The following is a 17,934-nucleotide window of genomic DNA, read 5'->3' as shown; positions in this document are numbered from 1 at the left end:
TGGGTTGAGCTCAGAAAGTCATAGTCATAGAGAGTTTGATAATTGTTTGAGCGAAAATTGGGTGTAGGCTTCGTTTATACTGGCCACAATTAAATTTGAAATGAAATTGCTTTATATGATTGGGAAAGCATACTGAAATATGTGAACAGTATAAAGTTTATACAATTTAATTGATTTGAATTGAAGTGACAAATTTTGAGAAATAAAATTGTGAGATAAGTATAGCAACTTAAATTACTAAAAGTAGATTTAGTAAATTCTATATCTGTTTTTATGACCATATAAATTTTGTACAGCAAACATATTCACATGAAAATTTTCTACTACACTGCATACTAGCAATTCAATATGCTGCTTTCTATTATATATGTATATATGAGTGTATAGTGTGCCCTAATAAAGATATTTGCCAATGCAACAACAAGTGCACGCGAACAACCAACTGACTGCAGCCAGCACAGTGCAGCATTTTTATGACCATGGCGTGCTGCAGCATTAAAATAACTTTAATGGCCTTTAGTTTAGCGGTGCAGCATATAATGGCGGTCTCACTCATACCTATAGTAAATAACTAAACATGTGGTTAAGGCCACAGATAGACGAGGCACTAGCACAAATTGACACACACATCTGTATGTAAATATATTCAACCATAGGTTTATCTGTATGCCTGCATTGTATGCAATGCATTGCAGTTGTACAGGTTCACACAGTTGTTTTGCACTCACACGCTTTCGTAGTTAGGACAGACACTCGAGAATATGAAAGCTATGAAAACTAAAACTTAGCTTTGCCGAACAGCTGTTTGCATGTGCTCGAATAAAAAATTCAGACACTAAAATTTCACATTAGTTTTATTTATATAGTTTCGTTTTTGAATGTGAAAATTGGCGAAATTTCATGCGCGCTAACCGAGTGACTTTTAGCTCAAATGGATTAACGAAATTTTATAGGTTCACTTTTGCGTAAAGCAACCTCAATCGTTGCCAAGATAACGAGGTTGGTGGTAAACATTTTATGCCGTCCATTTAAATGTAAATAATGTAGAATGTAAGAAACAAATTCGAGAGAAGATGAATGATTAATTTCAGGCTCAGTTCTATTGCTTCAAAACACATATATTTTTTTTATTCTTTATAAAACGCTGGAAACCCCAAAAAATATTTTACGTAAGACCAGTTGAGAAACAGACCAGTCAAAAATAGTAGTGACTCGATAGTCTGCATTTTTATACTCTCGCAACATATTGCACAATATTTAATATTTTTGTTCACCTAACGGTTGTTTGTAACACCTAAAACTAAAAGAGTTAGATATAAAGACATACCAAAGTTATTAGGTTCACGAGTAGATTTGAAATCCGCATGTCTGTCAGCCCGTCCGTCCATCCGTCTGTGCAAGCTGTAACTTGAATAAAAATTAAGATATTTGGGTGAGACTTTGTACACGTGTTTCTTGGTACCATAAGAAGGTTTCTTTCGAAATCGGACAACTGCCACGCCCGCAAATTAGAGAAAACCGAAAACCAGAAATAAAGAGATAAAGGTAAAAGTTGGTACAAAGGATCGTGGATGTAATTTTTTGTGGGAAGTGGACGTGGCCCCTCAACTACTAAGTTTTTTGTACATATCTCGTAAACTACTAAAGCTATATCAAGGAAACTCTCTAGGGTCGTTTCTTTTAGGCACTACCTTATAAGCTTAAATTTCATTTTAAAGATGGTACAGGAGAGCTACACTCAAATTGGCATACAAAATTTTGAATGGGTGTGGCTCCGCCCACTTATGGTTCAAAAACCATATCTCCGAAACTACTCAACCAATTTTAATGAAATTCGGTTCACAATTTTTTCTTGCATCCCCATATCATGGGGATGGTGAAAATAGGTTCACAACCAAGCATACTTCCTAAATACCAGAACTTTGAATTCAATCTGAATTGTTTACTTTACAATATATAAAGTACGCACTAGTGAAGATACAGAACTTTCACAAGTACTGCATTTATAGTGAAGCATCGCCGAAATCGGACCATAAGTATTGAAGGCCTCATATATCGAACATGAGGACCTCAGAGCTTTGAATAAATTTATTACCGAAAATATAGGTATATTACGATGTTACCAATTAAATTGAAAGTTTTGTTCATTTTTAAACAGCTCAAACTCAAAAGCTTTTAGATTTTTATGTAGCAATGTTGTGAGTTATAGATATTTATATCAGTTCCTTGAAAACGACATTTTTTACAGACATATAGAAATTATTTCAGCGTTTCCATTAAGTTTGTGGCATCCCAGAAATTTCTTAACGATTCAATTGTTAACTAAACATGCAAAAAATATTAAAGAATATATTTGATTTAAAAATCACTTTTCTTGGCTGGCGCAGATCTCTTATCTAACCTAATGGATTTCCAATTAGCAGCAAAATATCTAATAACTCTTTTCTGCTTTTCATAATACTATATACCAAACACAATTCAATTGAAAACAGGAATTTTTACACTAATAACGGTAAACACGTACGCAAATACATCAGAAAGTATAAGCGTTCAAATCGCAAGTTGTCATGAACGTGTTATTCGTGCTATACACATGGATTCAACTAACGCTATTTACTGCATTGACATGCAATATTTGCTATGTTTCCTATACAAATGTTTAGCTGCTATGCGATTGCAATCGAACAGTGTTCATGGATGTCGGAAGTGGGAGAATCAAATAAATGTAATAATAAGATAGTTCAAATAAATTTTTTGATGGCGATATTTATTTGTGTTGAATGCACAGTCATTTGTATTCACTTTTCTTTCATTCCTAGTTAAGCAAGACATAAAATATTAAGCTCATTTTTATTGTGCATGAGCTCTTCTTTTATTTGCGTTAAATAACTATAAACTATTTTTATAATGAACTCGTCACGCTTAGAAATTCTCTTGATAGCGGAATGACTTTCTGGTTCTACTTAAGGCTTTAGTGGAAGTAAATGAAAAGTCAAGATATAAAAAAATGTATTAAGCATGAAATGGACCACTTCAGTTGTTGTTGTTGTAAAATAATTCTAAGGAATACAGCTAGAGTCCTAAGTAAAGTTGTTGTGAAGTTCTCCCTCCATTATTCACGCAGCATAATAAACTCTCTCTGCCAAAGTGTCAGAAAATTCAGTCACCTGTTGAGTAGTTGTTGAGTTTATATAAATCTGTAGAGTACACTCATTCTTTATATGTCTCTATTGACAACTATCCAACTCAACCCACACTAACAATTAAATATTAAAATGTACACAATGACCAAAAAGTATTTTGACAATTTATAAGTCTGTATATCTTTCAAGAGGATGGGATCATGTGTAGAAGTTCACGCAAGTGAGGAAAGTTTTTGATTGTCATTCACTTGGGAGTGGCCAGAAACGATTCTTCTCCACATGGTTCAAGCAGCTCACGACTTCCGGTTTTAGACCAAGTATCCTCTGGGTAGCCAACAGACATCCGTTTGAAGGCGAGCTAAAGTGAGAAGGCGAAGCCCGCTTATGCGGTTGTGCGTAGGGCGAAGCCTAGGAAAAAAAAAAAATCTACGAAAGCCTAGGATGAGACACCCCCCTTTTGATGACGACCCCTGCAAACGTTTTAAGGATAATGATATAAGGGCATGCACCTGGAATGTCCGGACCCTTAATTGGGAAGGTGCCTCTGCCCAGCTGGTTGATGTCCTCATACGACTCAAGGCTGACATCACCGCCATCCAAGAAGTGCGATGGACGGGACAAGGACGGAAGAAGGTGGGTCCTTGTGACATCTACTACAGCGGCCATATAAAGGAGCGAAAATTTGGTGTTGGATTTGTGGTGGGAGAGAGACTCCGTCGCAGAGTCCTGGCATTCACCCCGGTGGATGAACGTCTAGCCACAATCCGCATCAAAGCGAGGTTCTTCAACATATCGCTGATTTGCGCCCACGCCCCAACGGAAGAGAAGGACGATGTGACCAAAGATGCTTTCTATGAGCGCCTAGAACGCACCTATGAGCGCTGCCCCCGCCACGATGTAAAAGTCGTGCTTGGCTTAACGCCAGGGTGGGTAAAGAAGGTGTCTTTGGCACAACAGTCGGAAAATTCAGCCTCCATGACGAAACATCGCCAAACGGCCTGAGGCTGATCGACTTCGCTGGGGCCTGAAATATGGTCGTCTGTAGTACTAGATTCCAGCATAAGAAAATCCATCAAGCTACTTGGCTGTCTCCTGATCGAAACACGCGGAACCAAATCGATCACGTTGTGATAGACGGAAGACATGTATCCTGTGTTTTAGACGTGCGTACGCTCCGAGGACCAAATATAGACTCGGACCATTATCTGGTCGAAGATACGCACCCGCCTCTGTGCAGCAAAGAATACCCGTCAACAAACACAAGGAAGGTTCGACGTAGAAAAGCTGCAATCGCAACAGACAGCCACGAAATACTCTTCTCGACTTGCACTCCTACTCTCTGAGAGCACTCATCAGCATCTCGGTATAAGGGAAATGTGGAACGGCATTTCAAACTCACTGCGTACCGCTGCAGCCGAAACAATTGGTTATCGGCAACGACAAAAAACAAGCTGGTACGATGAGGAGTGCCGTCTCGCAGCGGAGAGAAAACACTGCCTACTTCGCAACGTTGCAAACGACCACACCACGTGCGGGATGGGATAGATACCGAGAGCTGAAGAGGGAAGCGAGATGCATCTGCAGACAAAAAAAGAAAGAGGCCGAAATGCGTGAGTACGAAGAGCTTGAGAAGCTGGAAGACATGAAAAAATGAAGCGACTTAACGAAGGTTTCAAGACCGGAGCATCCTCATGTAGAGACCAAGGTGGTAATCTGGTAACTGATGTCCAGGGCATACTGGGATTATGGAGGGAACACTTCTCCGACCTGCTTAATGGCAGTGAGAGTACAACACCAGGAGATGGCGAACAGATGTTCCATTACCCGACCATGAAGAAATTCGAATAGCAATTATCCGCTTGAAGTACAACAAAGCAGCGGGGGCCGATAGATTACCGGCAGAACTATTCAAATACGGCGGCGAAGAACTGATAAGGTGCATGCATCAGCTTCTTTGCAGAATATGGTCGGACGAAAGCATGCCTGACGATTGGAATCTCAGTGTGCTCTGCCCAATCCATAAAAAGGGAGATCCCACAATCTGCGCCAATTACCGTGGGATCAGCCTCCTAAATATCGCATACAAGGTTCTATCGAGCGTACTGTGTGAAAGACTAAAGCCCACCGTCAACAAACTGATTGGACCTTATCAGTGTGGCTTTAGACCTGGAAAATCGACAACTGACCAGATATTCACCATGCGCCAAATTTTGGAGAAGACCCGTGAAAAGAGGATCGACACACACCACCTTTTTGTCGATTTTAAAGCTGCTTTCGACAGCACGAAAAGGAGCTGCCTTTCCGCCGCGATGTCTGAATTTGGTATCCCCGCAAAACTAATACGGCTGTGTAAATTGACGTTGAGCAACACCAAAAGCTCCGTCAGGATCGAGAAGGACCTCTCCGAGTAGTTCGATACCAGACGAGGTTTCAGACAAGGCGACTCACTCTCGTGTGATTTCTTTAACTTGATGCTGGAAAAAATTATAAGAACTGCAGAGCTAAATCGAGAAGGTACAATCTTCTACAAGAGTGTACAGCTCCTGGCGTACGCCGATGATATTGATATCATCGGACGCAACAACCGCGCCGTTTGTTCTGCTTTTTCCCGCATGGATAAGGAGGCGAAGCGAATGGGTCTGGAGGTGAATGAAGACAAGACGAAATATCTCCTGTCATCGAGCAAACAGTCGGCGCATTCGCGTCTTGGCTCCCACGTCACTGTTGACAGTCATAACTTCGAGGTCGTAGGTAATTTCGTATACCTGGGATCCAGCATCAACAACACGAACAATGTCAGCCTCGAAATCCAGCGCAGAATAACTCTTGCCAAAAGGTGTTACTTTGGACTGAGTAGGCAATTGAACAGTAAAGTCCTCTCTCGACGAACCAAAATCAAGCTCTACAAGTCGCTTATCATTCCCGTCCTGCTCTACGGTGCAGAAGCTTGGACGATGTCAACATCAGATGAGACGACACTAGGAGTTTTCGAAAGGAAAATTTTGCGCAAGATTTATGGTCCTCAGACGATGGAACGATGAGCTGTACGAGTTATACGACGACATTGACATAGTTCAGCGAATAAAAAAACAGCGGCTACGCTGGCTAGGTCATGTTGTCCAAATGGACGAAAACACTCCAGCCCTGAAAGTGTTCGATGCAGTACCCGCCGGAGGAAGCCGAGGAAGGGGAAGGCCTCCACTCCGTTGGAGGGACCAGGTGGAGAGCGACCTGGTTACACTTGGGATCTCCAACTGGCGCCGAACTGCGAAGGAAAGAGAGAGGTGGCGCACTATCGTCGATTCGGCTATAACCGGCTAAACGGTTGCAACGCCAATCATACACATATCTTTCAACTGCTCCTTAATACAGAAGACCACCGCATGTTAAACACATTATTTCATCGTGCAAAACTATTGTAAATAGAATACAAGGAAGCAAGAAACCCATTATTATTGCTCAGCTATTCATATCACTGACAAAGTGAAGGAAGCACTTAAAGCAATGTTTTAGACGTGACGAACAAACAGCACGTCATACTTAGTGTGTGATGGTTATTATTATTATTATTATTATTGTTGTTGTTTAGTTTATGATTACGACGACATGCATGCAACGCTTACAGCAAATAATCATAATGACAACATTAGGAAGATAATCATTCAAATGGACAGGCACGCTAGGAATAAAATAATGGCAGTATGGTTAAATGTGATAGAAAGCTTGATATCGGGACTCTGCGAGTGGACTAGTTGGGAGCGCATTCATATTAATAGTTTTGTTGGAAAATCTACCTTATCTTCTAGAGTTAGGGTTATAGAAACAATATTCGTTTATTATCCACAAACTTTTGATATGTCACTATTATCTAAATACAAGGTCTCGCAAATTCGATGACCTTACTCAATCTACAATATACACTTATGAAAACCTAGATGGCGCTAGTAGTAATTATAAGTAACATTATCGCCATTACAAATCTTATAAATTTGTCACACAATTGTAACTAAATGTTTGAACTTGTCTCAATGGAAATCTTAAATTGAATGTAAGTGTCCCAAGGCTTAATTAAATATTTATTTTCTATGGAAATTATGGCATAAACGTCTAGTCAGTTATAAAGATTCGCAAACATTTTACTTCTTTCAATGCTGAATTGTCTAAAGATTATTCCTTACTTGTTACTGATATGAAATCCGAACTGAGAACTTGATAAATTTCTAATATTACTAGAATTTGCCCAGTTCTTTGCAGATCTACTGCGGTGCTTTCCTGTTGCAGGAACATACGCATATTCATGGTCAATCAAGTGTTCAATTCCTCCGCCGATGTTGATTTCGAAATAACAGAATGTGTTTGTAAATAACAGTATCATTACGCCACCAAAGCGACGATTATTATTCCACAGATCTTTCATTGTTCTGTCAAGTGCTTCTAGAAAATTGCATGTTTAACTAAAGCTAAGTGTCGAAATTTAAGTAGCGTTGCTGCAATTCCAGTAGATGCGAGAGCCAACGTAATGCCATTTTGAGATCGTTGCCACTTGCCAATTTCCGACTTTTCCGAATTGTTTTTTTTTTTATGGATAGATTGAAAAAAAATGTATGGAAAAAAGTCACTTTTTGGAAATTTTAAAATTTTCCGACTAAACCTTCCACTTGCCACTTGCCAATTTCCGACTGTTCTGAATTGTTTTTTTTTTATAGATAGATTGAAAAAAAAAATGTATGGAAAAAAGTCACTTTTTGGAATTTTAAAATTTTCCGACTAAACCTTCCAAGATCCACAACGAACAACCTCTGAACATTTCATCAAGAATGGTCCAACCCTTCTCGATCCTTAGCGTATCTAATCTTGAACCGCTTTCGCAGCTCAAGGAACGGAAGCCCTCAAAGATAAATAATTTCCCCCGTTTTTTACACTTATATAGCCTATAGCCTTCCTCGATAAATGGACTATCCAACACAAAAAGAATTATTCAATTCGAACCAGTAGTTTCGGAGATTAGCGCGTTCAAACAAACAAACAAACTCTTCAGCTTTATATATTAGTATAGATTAGCAAAACTGAGCTCGGACTGTGTATGTTTTCCTACAGGGTATGTATGAAGCATTGCCTATGACATTTACAAACACTTTGGCACTCCTTTAATAATTAAGAGTATATTGCTAGTGGAGAAAGAGCGACTGATTATGACGGCATGTTAAATACCAATGATTTCAAACAGGAGACTAAATTCTTGAACCTTTAAGTAACGTCGAGATGCATATTTTCTTAAATTTCAGCAATTCATAGCATATTGCAAATGTGTGCTAATAATACAATATCTCTTGATAGTTGAAAGTGGTGTTAGTAAGTTAAAAACACTATAATTTTTTTCTGGTAATTGGAATTACGTAAAAAAAATGTATTCTTTGATTTTCGAAGTTATCCTTCAAAATCGAAATATTTGGATTCTAAAAAAGGTTTTTCTAAAAAAAATATCCAGCCTTATTGTAAATTTCATATGAATAAATCATTTCCATGAATATTTTTTTCACATGAATTCCGTGTGAATGAAAACTTATTCATTTCGGCATTCTGTTACAAATATTTTTGTTTTGATTTTTTTCGTTGATTCACATTGGGGCTACAAATGAAGATTCCGTTTATAAAGCCAATTGCGCAACTATTTTAGCATAAATGGTTAAATCATCAACATAACGGACGCACATTGGGTAACAACTAAACAATTTTGTACTCAACTTCAAGAACTTACTTCTTCAAGAAATTTTGTTCATATTCAAAACCTTCAACTATATTTTGTTAATAGACCTTAGGTTAAGTTTTATGGCTGTTCTCCACAAGAGCGGGAAAACACTCACAGTCCTTTGTGAAGTCAGAAAAAACCCTAATTATACATATATTAAGACTCAAACAAAGCGCTGTGAACCTATTACAAATGTGCATAGGTTGTTTACTTCTACAGCCGCTTATTCGCGAGAATGTTCCAAAAGTGAGATCTACGCAATTTTATTTTTAATCTTGCATAGACGTGGCATTCCATAAGGAAGGGTTGAGCGCCCTAGACAACTTACGATTTTCCTTGAGTCAGAAGGATCTTATGACCCTTGCCCAGCTCAGTTGAAGCCCAACTGTCCAGTAGGTCACAAGGGCGTAGGTGCTCTTACTTGTTCGCATTTAAGATTTTTAAGGATTAGAATCTATTAAGAGTAGGTAGCATTATGTTTTTCAAAGCTTTGAGAGTTCCGTTTAATGTTCTTTCAGTTTTTTCAGATTATTAATTATTGCAGTAAACGTAAGAAAGATGTATCTGTTAAAAGAAAATCACTGTATAAAATATTCTTGCATGCAATTAACTCTAGAGAAAAGAGACTTTCAAAAAATGTTGGAAATTGTTAAGATCTCGTTACGTATTCATGTTCAAAACTCTTACTATTATAATCTGTTTCTCATAAGTGCAATATGAACTCTTTTGTTTAATTATATGCGCTTGACACACCACTTAATGAAATTTTATTTTCTCATTAATAGAGTACTTTAATATGTCTGACAACCTTCAACAAACATGCCGAACTTGCTATCAAGACGCAGCAGACTCTCACGAGACGTGATAGTAAACTTTTTCAACTCCAGCGGAACATTAACCTGATGCCTGTAATCTGTTCAAAATTAATGAATTTAGATTTGTTATACTTATTTAAACATATATCGTGTGTATTAGTGAAACACTTTAGCCAGTAAGGTGTTGCCACATTAGCGACTGCCATTGACATTGTCACTCAGCAAGAATATTTATACAGATAATATTTATAAGCACGTGAGTGTAATCAAATATTATTACAACTATTTGCATTTGTGTGTTGTAAGTATTACGTTTGTATAGATGTGTAGGTATATATTACATATTTGCTTAATCCCATGGCATTGCCTTGCGGATTGACTTTGAGAGAGTTTGGCGACTAACAACCAGTCAAGGTATGCTATTGACTAAGTTTCATTGGTGAAGATGTTGACATTGACTGTTAGCGCCGACAAACATGCACACACAACGTTTATATATATACACTACAGCTGGTATATGTGTGTAGGTATGTATGCGCAGTTATGCGCACATTCTTTCACTGTCAGCACTATGCAGACGTCGCACTTTTAACAAGCCAGTCACATAATTTCTACCATTGAGCACGTCTGTCAATATTTACGCAGTATCCGAGCGGCTTTTCAGTTCACAGCTCGCAAACGTCATATTTCATATTGCTATAGTTAGAGCAGCAAGGCTTCATTACACAATCAAACACACATACTACATACTACATACTACACACACGTCCAGGGTAGGGTAGTATGTAGGATAAGAGAGAAACCGAATTTAAAAAGGTGTTTTAGATGCTTGGAGTATGGACACCTGGCAGGAGTATGTAGCAATCCGGACGATAGGAGTCGGTGCTGTCTAAGATGTGGCGTACAGGGACACTTCGCACAGGCGTGCGACAAAACCCCATCTTGTAGTGTATGCAAAAATAAGGGAAGGGAAAACTCTAACCACCATATAGGTAGTAAGAAATGCCCCTTATGCCAAGACGCGTATAAAAAATACAAGAAATGAAGATCATACCTGAATCATTGCGAAGCTGCGCAAGAATTGCTTAGGCAGACGGTTTATGAGGAGAAAGTGGATGTAGCGATACTGAGTGAACAGTACAAAAATCTAGACAGCGCAAACTGGGTCACTGACACAACGAACAAAGCCGCCATATGGTCCTGTGGAGGCAGTGTTCTTCAAGAAAAGCCACTGTTGGGAAGGGCCTATTACACACGAGCCAAAATCTGTGGAATCAACTTTTATAGTTGTTATATACCACCGAGTGTTCCGCAAAGCGATTTTGAAAAGATACTGGACGGGCTAGTACGCGATGTCCTGACAACGACAAAGAACATAATAGCAGGTGATTTTAACGCATGGGCGGTAGAATGGGGCAGTATAAGTACCAATAAACGAGGGGATGCTTTGCTTAAGGCCTTTACAGTGCTTGAGGTGGTGCTTCTAAATACGGGAAACAGAAATATCTTTGAAAAGAATGGTCGTGGTTCTGTGGTCCATTGGTCGTTTGCCAGCAGTCCATTGGTGCGATGAACATACTGGAAAGTATCTGATCTGTATACGCCTAGTGACCACATGGCTATTACTATGGTGATCGGAAACACCAAGAGCAAAGAACATACGCAATTCAGGAAATTGCAGAATATGGGATGGAAAGTAGCAATTCTCGACGAAGATCTTTTTCGACTTGTGTTGGATGACAATCTCCCCATCGTAGATGATACAGAACGACAAGCAAGGATACTGGTGAAACATATCAGGAAAGCATGCGACGCCGCTATGTGTAGAAAGAAACAGGGCCACTACAGAAAACCAGCATACTGGTGTAATGGGGATATTGACAACCTAATGAATGCAACAATGCCAGGCGAAATTGTCAGAGGAGGCGGAGGTCACCAGAGTACACAAACCTGCACGATTGTTTCAAAAAGAAACGACTCGCCTTCAAGAAGGCAATTAAAAAGAGCAAACTCTCCTGCTTCAGAGAGCTCTGCGAAAACGCTGACAAAAGCCCGTGGGGCGATGCTTACAAAGTGGCCACATATAATGAGCGCTCTCGAACACAAAAGAACGCCGTGCTATTTGCTACGAGTGGTCTCTGAATACTTGTTGAACAGATTGTTACTCTATGACACTGACGAGGGACCCAAAGAGTACAGGGTGACGGGTGGCGTACCACAGGGCTCGGTCTTAGCTCCCTTGTTGTGGAACGTACTCTATGACGGAGTGTTGCGACTTCCCCTACCAACGGGAGTCCAAATTATAGGATACGCGGACGATATTGCAGTAACCGTCGTAGGAAAGGAGCTGAGTCAAATACAAAGACTATGTGAAGACGATGCTTTAAAGATAAAAAACTGGCTCACGGCAAATAAGCTCCAATTAGCAGGACAGAAAACGGAAGCAGTTCTAATAACAAGTAGAAAAAAAGTAGAAAATGTAACACTTAATATCGACGGGTATAACATAACTCCCGAGCAGTCGCTGAAGTATCTCGACGTTGTAATAGACACACGGCTGAGCTACAAGACGCACATCGAAAAAGCATGCGAAAAAGCGGCGCTAGTAACCGCGGCCATATTGAGAATGATGGCCAATATCGGCGGACCAAGCCAGAACAAGCAAGCACTCCTGGCTAAAATAAGTTAGTCTGTGCTAATGTCTGTGCGGCGCCCATTTGGGGACCAGCAATGCATTTTAATACATATGCTAAGAAAGCAAGATCAGTGACTAGACTAACTGCAATCAGGGTGATCAGGGCATTCCGCACCGTATCGCATGAAGTATCCGGAGTCATAGTGGGCATCATACCGCCCTATATAATGGCAATGGAAATTAAAAGAGCTTACGACAAATCCAGAGACATTGGAAGACGGTTAACAACAGAAGAGCGTTACGAAGAAAGGCTGAAAAGTATATATGAGTGACAGAACCGCTGGGACATGACGGAAAAGGGGAGATGGACATACAAGTTCATCGGAAACGTGAACGCTTGGGTGGAAAGAAAACACGATGAGACGGATTTTTACCTGACGCAATTCCTAACTGGACACGGTTGTTTCAGGGAATACCTTTTCAAATACGGCCACGATGACGGAACCGATTGTTTCTTCTGCGGTGACGGGAGAGAAAGTGTGCAGCATATTTTCTTTACTTGCCCAAAGTATGAACTAGAGGAACAGAAATAGAGATTCTTATAAAATAACGCGTAACTCCAGAAAATATTGTGCACCACATGATACAATGTAAAATCGTGTGGAATAAAGTAAAAACATGGTCCGCAATAGCCCTCCAGGAACTAAGAAGAAACGAAGTGCAACGTAGTAGCGAAAAACGACGAGCTAGCGAAGAGTAGATTAAAAAATCACTGATGAAGAGCCAATTTTGGCTGAGCCTGGTCCTGCGAAGAAATGCTTAGCGGCAGTCCCTTGGGTCCAGTGAACTGCAGTCGGAGTTAAGGGTTTAGTACGTAGGTGTACTGCTACGCAAGTCTAGCATAGAAAGATACTTTGTAGGCGTGGTCCCGAAAGCGGTATACCTTAGCGCGCAGTATGAATCGTGCATGCTGTCTACTTTTGACGGTATCTATGAAAGATTCCCCCTCCGAAATAAAAAAAAAGAAAAAAAAACACGTCCAGGGTGACCATCAACCTCAATCGACGAAGCTCACGTTCAACAAATCAAAGATTTGGTGTTGAAAAACCGTCGATTACAATTAGAGACTTTGCTGATGAAGTTAGCATATCGAAAGGCTCAGCCAATACCATTTTGAAAGATGTTTTGAGCCTCAAGCGCGTCAAATCTCGATTGGTACCGAAAACATTGAATTTTTTGGAAAAAATTACGCCAAAAACTCAACCCATATCGTTCCGCAACCACTTCATTCACCTGATCTGACGCCGTGCGACTTCTGGCTGTTCACCAAGCTCAAAAGACCGCTCCGGGGACACCACTTTTATACGATAGAGGAGATTCAAGCCGCAGCGAAGACGGAACTGATGGCCATCCCGGAAAGTGACTACAACCAGTGTTTCGAACATTAGAAAATCCGTTGGCATAAGTGCATCGGGAGGGGATTACTTTGAAGGGGATGAAATTGATTTGGAAGAATAAATAAAGAATTTTCAAAATAAATACAGTGTCACCTTATTTTTAGGGCACAGAGTACACTTAAAGTTGCTTATGAAAATATTAAATTGTGGAAAAATTACACAGAAATCACTATAAGCATTGCTTTGATATGCATAAATTCAGTTAACGTTCACACGCATCAGCAAACAGACACATATGTGTATTGAAGTTAGCAATGTGATACACTACTGCGTATACGTAACATTATAATAGATTGTTCACCCTTTGTGCAAATCTGTGCGACCACCGACACGTCACACAGGTTTCATGTTTTCTTTTTATACTCTCGCAACAAATGTTGCTAAAGAGAGTATTTTAGTTTTGTTCACATAACGGTTGTTTGTAACACCCAAAACTAAACGAGTTAGATATAGGGTTATATATACCAAAGTGATCAGGGTGAAGAGTGGAGTTCAAATCCGAATGTCTGTCTGTCCGTCCGTCCGTCTGTCTGTGCAAGCTGTAACTTGAGTAAAAATTAAGATATCTTGATGAAACTTGGCACACTTATTTCTTGGCACCATAGGAAGGTTGCTTTCGTAAATGAGCAAAATCGGACCACTGCCACGCCCACAAAATGGCGAAAACCGAAAACACATAAAGTGCCATAACTAAGCTATAAATAAAACTATGGAAATAAAATTTGGTATGAAGGATCGTACTATGAAGGGGCATATTTGGATGTAATTTTTTGCGGAAGTAGGCGTGGCCCCGCCCCCTACTAAGTTTTTTGTACATATCTCGCAAACCAATAAAGCTATATAAACCAAACTTTCTGCAGTCGTTTTTTTTAGCAACTTCCTAATACAGTCCAAAAATGAAAATAATCGGATCATAACCACGCCCACCTCCCATACAAAAGTTAGGTTGAAAATTACTAAAAGTGGGTTAACTCATTAACGAAAAACGTCAGAAACACTAAATTTCACATAAGAAATGGCTGACGGAAGCTGCACTCAGATTTTTTTACAAAATGGAAAATGGGAGTGGCGTCGCCCACTTATGGGTAAAAAACCATATCTCAGGAACTACTCTACCGATTTCAATGAAACTTGGTTTGTAATAGTTTCCTTACCTCCCAATAATATGTTGTGAATATTGGCCAAAACGCTTCACAACCACGCCTACTTCCTATATACCAGAACTTAGAAGATGATCTGAATCGTTTACTTTACAATATATAAAGTAAGCACTAGTGAAGATATCGGTGCAAAACTTTGCACAAATACTGTATTTATAATGTGACAGCCCATTTCTAAAAATCGCCGAAATCGGACCATAGGTTTTCAAGGCACCATATATCGAACATGAGGACCTCGGTGCTTCTAACCTAATATTAGGGTTTCCAACTTTCAATCGACTTTATACAATATATATGACGAATATGTAGGTCAAATTGTGTATTATATAATATTAATTAAGTTAAATAAATAAATTGCGAGAGTATAAAATGTTCGGTTACACCCGAACTTAGCCCTTCCTTACTTGTTTTATTAATTTTTTCTTTTTTGACAGTCTGTCTGCTGTCGATGAACACGTGGAGAAACATCAAAGTTAGTAATGATGAGGAGAGGCGTGGCAAAGTCATATGATACCTTGTCAGACAGCAGCAATTTAATTTAAGCGACAAATTGCTTGTGATGCTGTGCAATAATTTAGTCAAACTTATTAAATTTATATTATAATATAATTTAACCCTTTCATGCACAATGTTGTCAAAATTGGCTTCACAAAAAAAGTTATACTAAAGTGGTTATACAAAAAGTGTTCAAAAACATAAAAAATAATTGTTTTATTTTAAAACAAAGTAAACTATATGAAAATGTTAAGATAAGAGCGTTATTTAAAAAAAATGTCATGAGAAAAGTGTTTAGTTTATTTATAATAATTTAATTTGTGCCTATAAGCAACATCTTGTAACTAATGAACTAGGATATATAGGACTTTGAAATTTTTATCACTTCATATTTGAGTTGAGACTAATATATATCTGTCCTAAAAAACATGTTAGCTTCGCCCATTTTAATTTGGGCATTAGAGGGTTAAATGCTTTAAATCGCACTTTCTACAACAAATGCTTTGAGTCAGCGACGGTTGAGCGTGTATTTATTTTGGAAAACAACTATTTTAAATTATTTTTAGAAATTATTTGTATTAAATATTTAATCAATATGTAGAAATCGTGCCTTGAACCAATATTTTGCTACAATGGACATAAATTCCGTGAATACCGATTTAAATTTCATTCAGTACTAGCATAAAAGCGAAATCAGAGTAGCAAGAAATGTCGCGCAGTAGCATCATAGAGAAATTACACGCCACTCTGCCGAAGACACATGGCACTTTTCAACGCGTATAAAAGGTAAGTTGATTGATGTAGATAGCGAACTTTACGCGAACTACGCCGTTTCGCTATCACAACACGCCATTCAAGCTGCAAGGAAGAGTGAAACACAATTAACGAACTTTAATGGCAGGTATTTGTTGTTGAAGTGCACATCCGGTGGTAGGAGCTGAGTGCATTTGACGCTTCATGCGCCGTGACTTAAGGCACTAAGACTGACTAAATCTTAAATTATAGAAAAAATTACATATAAGATACTACAACATGTAGCACACACAAGAAAGAAGAAATATGGTATATATAATAAGAATCCGCTAGACTGCGCTGGAGTCAAATTATTACGAAAAATGTAATTATAAAGGGTTTTCAATAAATCAAAAACGGTTTTGAAATATCAATGAAATTCTTTATTCCTGTGAAAGTACCTTCCATGCCATTATGTATGGAACTCGATTTCTTTTGCAGGACCACCACGGGCACGCTGACAGTAGTCCCGACGCTGAACCCAATTTTCGACGGTTTTCAAGCAAAAATCGGCCGACTAGAACTCTAACCTCATTATACTAAACTATTTTAAAAATGTTTATAAAGGGTGATTTTTTAAGAGCTTGATAAAAAAAACGCATAAAATTTGCAAAATCTCATCGGTTCTTTATTTGAAACGTTAGATTGGTTCATGACATTTACTTTTTGAAGATAATTTCATTTAAATGTTGACCGCGGCTGCGTCTTAGGTGGTCCATTCGGAAAGTCCAATTTTGGGCAACTTTTTCGAGCATTTCGGCCGGAATAGCCCGAATTTCTTCGGAAATGTTGTCTTCCAAAGCTGGAATAGTTGCTGGCTTATTTCTGTAGACTTTAGACTTGACGTAGCCCCACAAAAAATAGTCTAAAGGCGTTAAATCGCATGATCTTGGTGGCCAACTTACGGGTCCATTTCTTGAGATGAATTGTTCTCCGAAGTTTTCCCTCAAAATGGCCATAGAATCGCGAGCTGTGTGGCATGTAGCGCCATCTTGTTGAAACCACATGTCAACCAAGTTCAGTTCTTCCATTTTTGGCAACAAAAAGTTTGTTAGCATCGAACGATAGCGATCGCCATTCACCGTAACGTTGCGTCCAACAGCATCTTTGAAAAAATACGGTCCAATGATTCCACCAGCGTACAAACCACACCAAACAGTGCATTTTTCGGGATGCATGGGCAGTTCTTGAACGGCTTCTGGTTGCTCTTCACCCCAAATGCGGCAATTTTGCTTATTTACGTAGCCATTCAACCAGAAATGAGCCTCATCGCTGAACAAAATTTGTCGATAAAAAACATTTCGAACCGAACACTGATTTTGGTAATAAAATTCAATGATTTGCAAGCGTTGCTCGTTAGTAAGTCTATTCATGATGAAATGTCAAAGCATACTGAGCATCTTTCTCTTTGACACCATGTCTGAAATCCCACGTGATCTGTCAAATACTAATGCATGAAAATCCTAACCTCAAAAAAATCACCCGTTATATTATTTAAAAATATGATACCTTAAAAACTTTATCGCCAACTTTACATTTAATCCGTTTAAACTAAATTATTTTAAGTTCTTTATTTTAGAAAAACGATTGATGATGATTTTGTATCAGAAATGAATAAAGGTACAATTATTGTCATTGCAATTTAATTTTCGCTACGTAGATCTCGAATCTTTTTCAATGTTTGTTAT

Source organism: Zeugodacus cucurbitae, chromosome 2 (assembly GCF_028554725.1).
Source record: "Zeugodacus cucurbitae isolate PBARC_wt_2022May chromosome 2, idZeuCucr1.2, whole genome shotgun sequence".
Lineage (NCBI taxonomy): Eukaryota > Metazoa > Arthropoda > Insecta > Diptera > Tephritidae > Zeugodacus > Zeugodacus cucurbitae.
Note: the sequence above shows the minus strand (reverse complement) of the source record.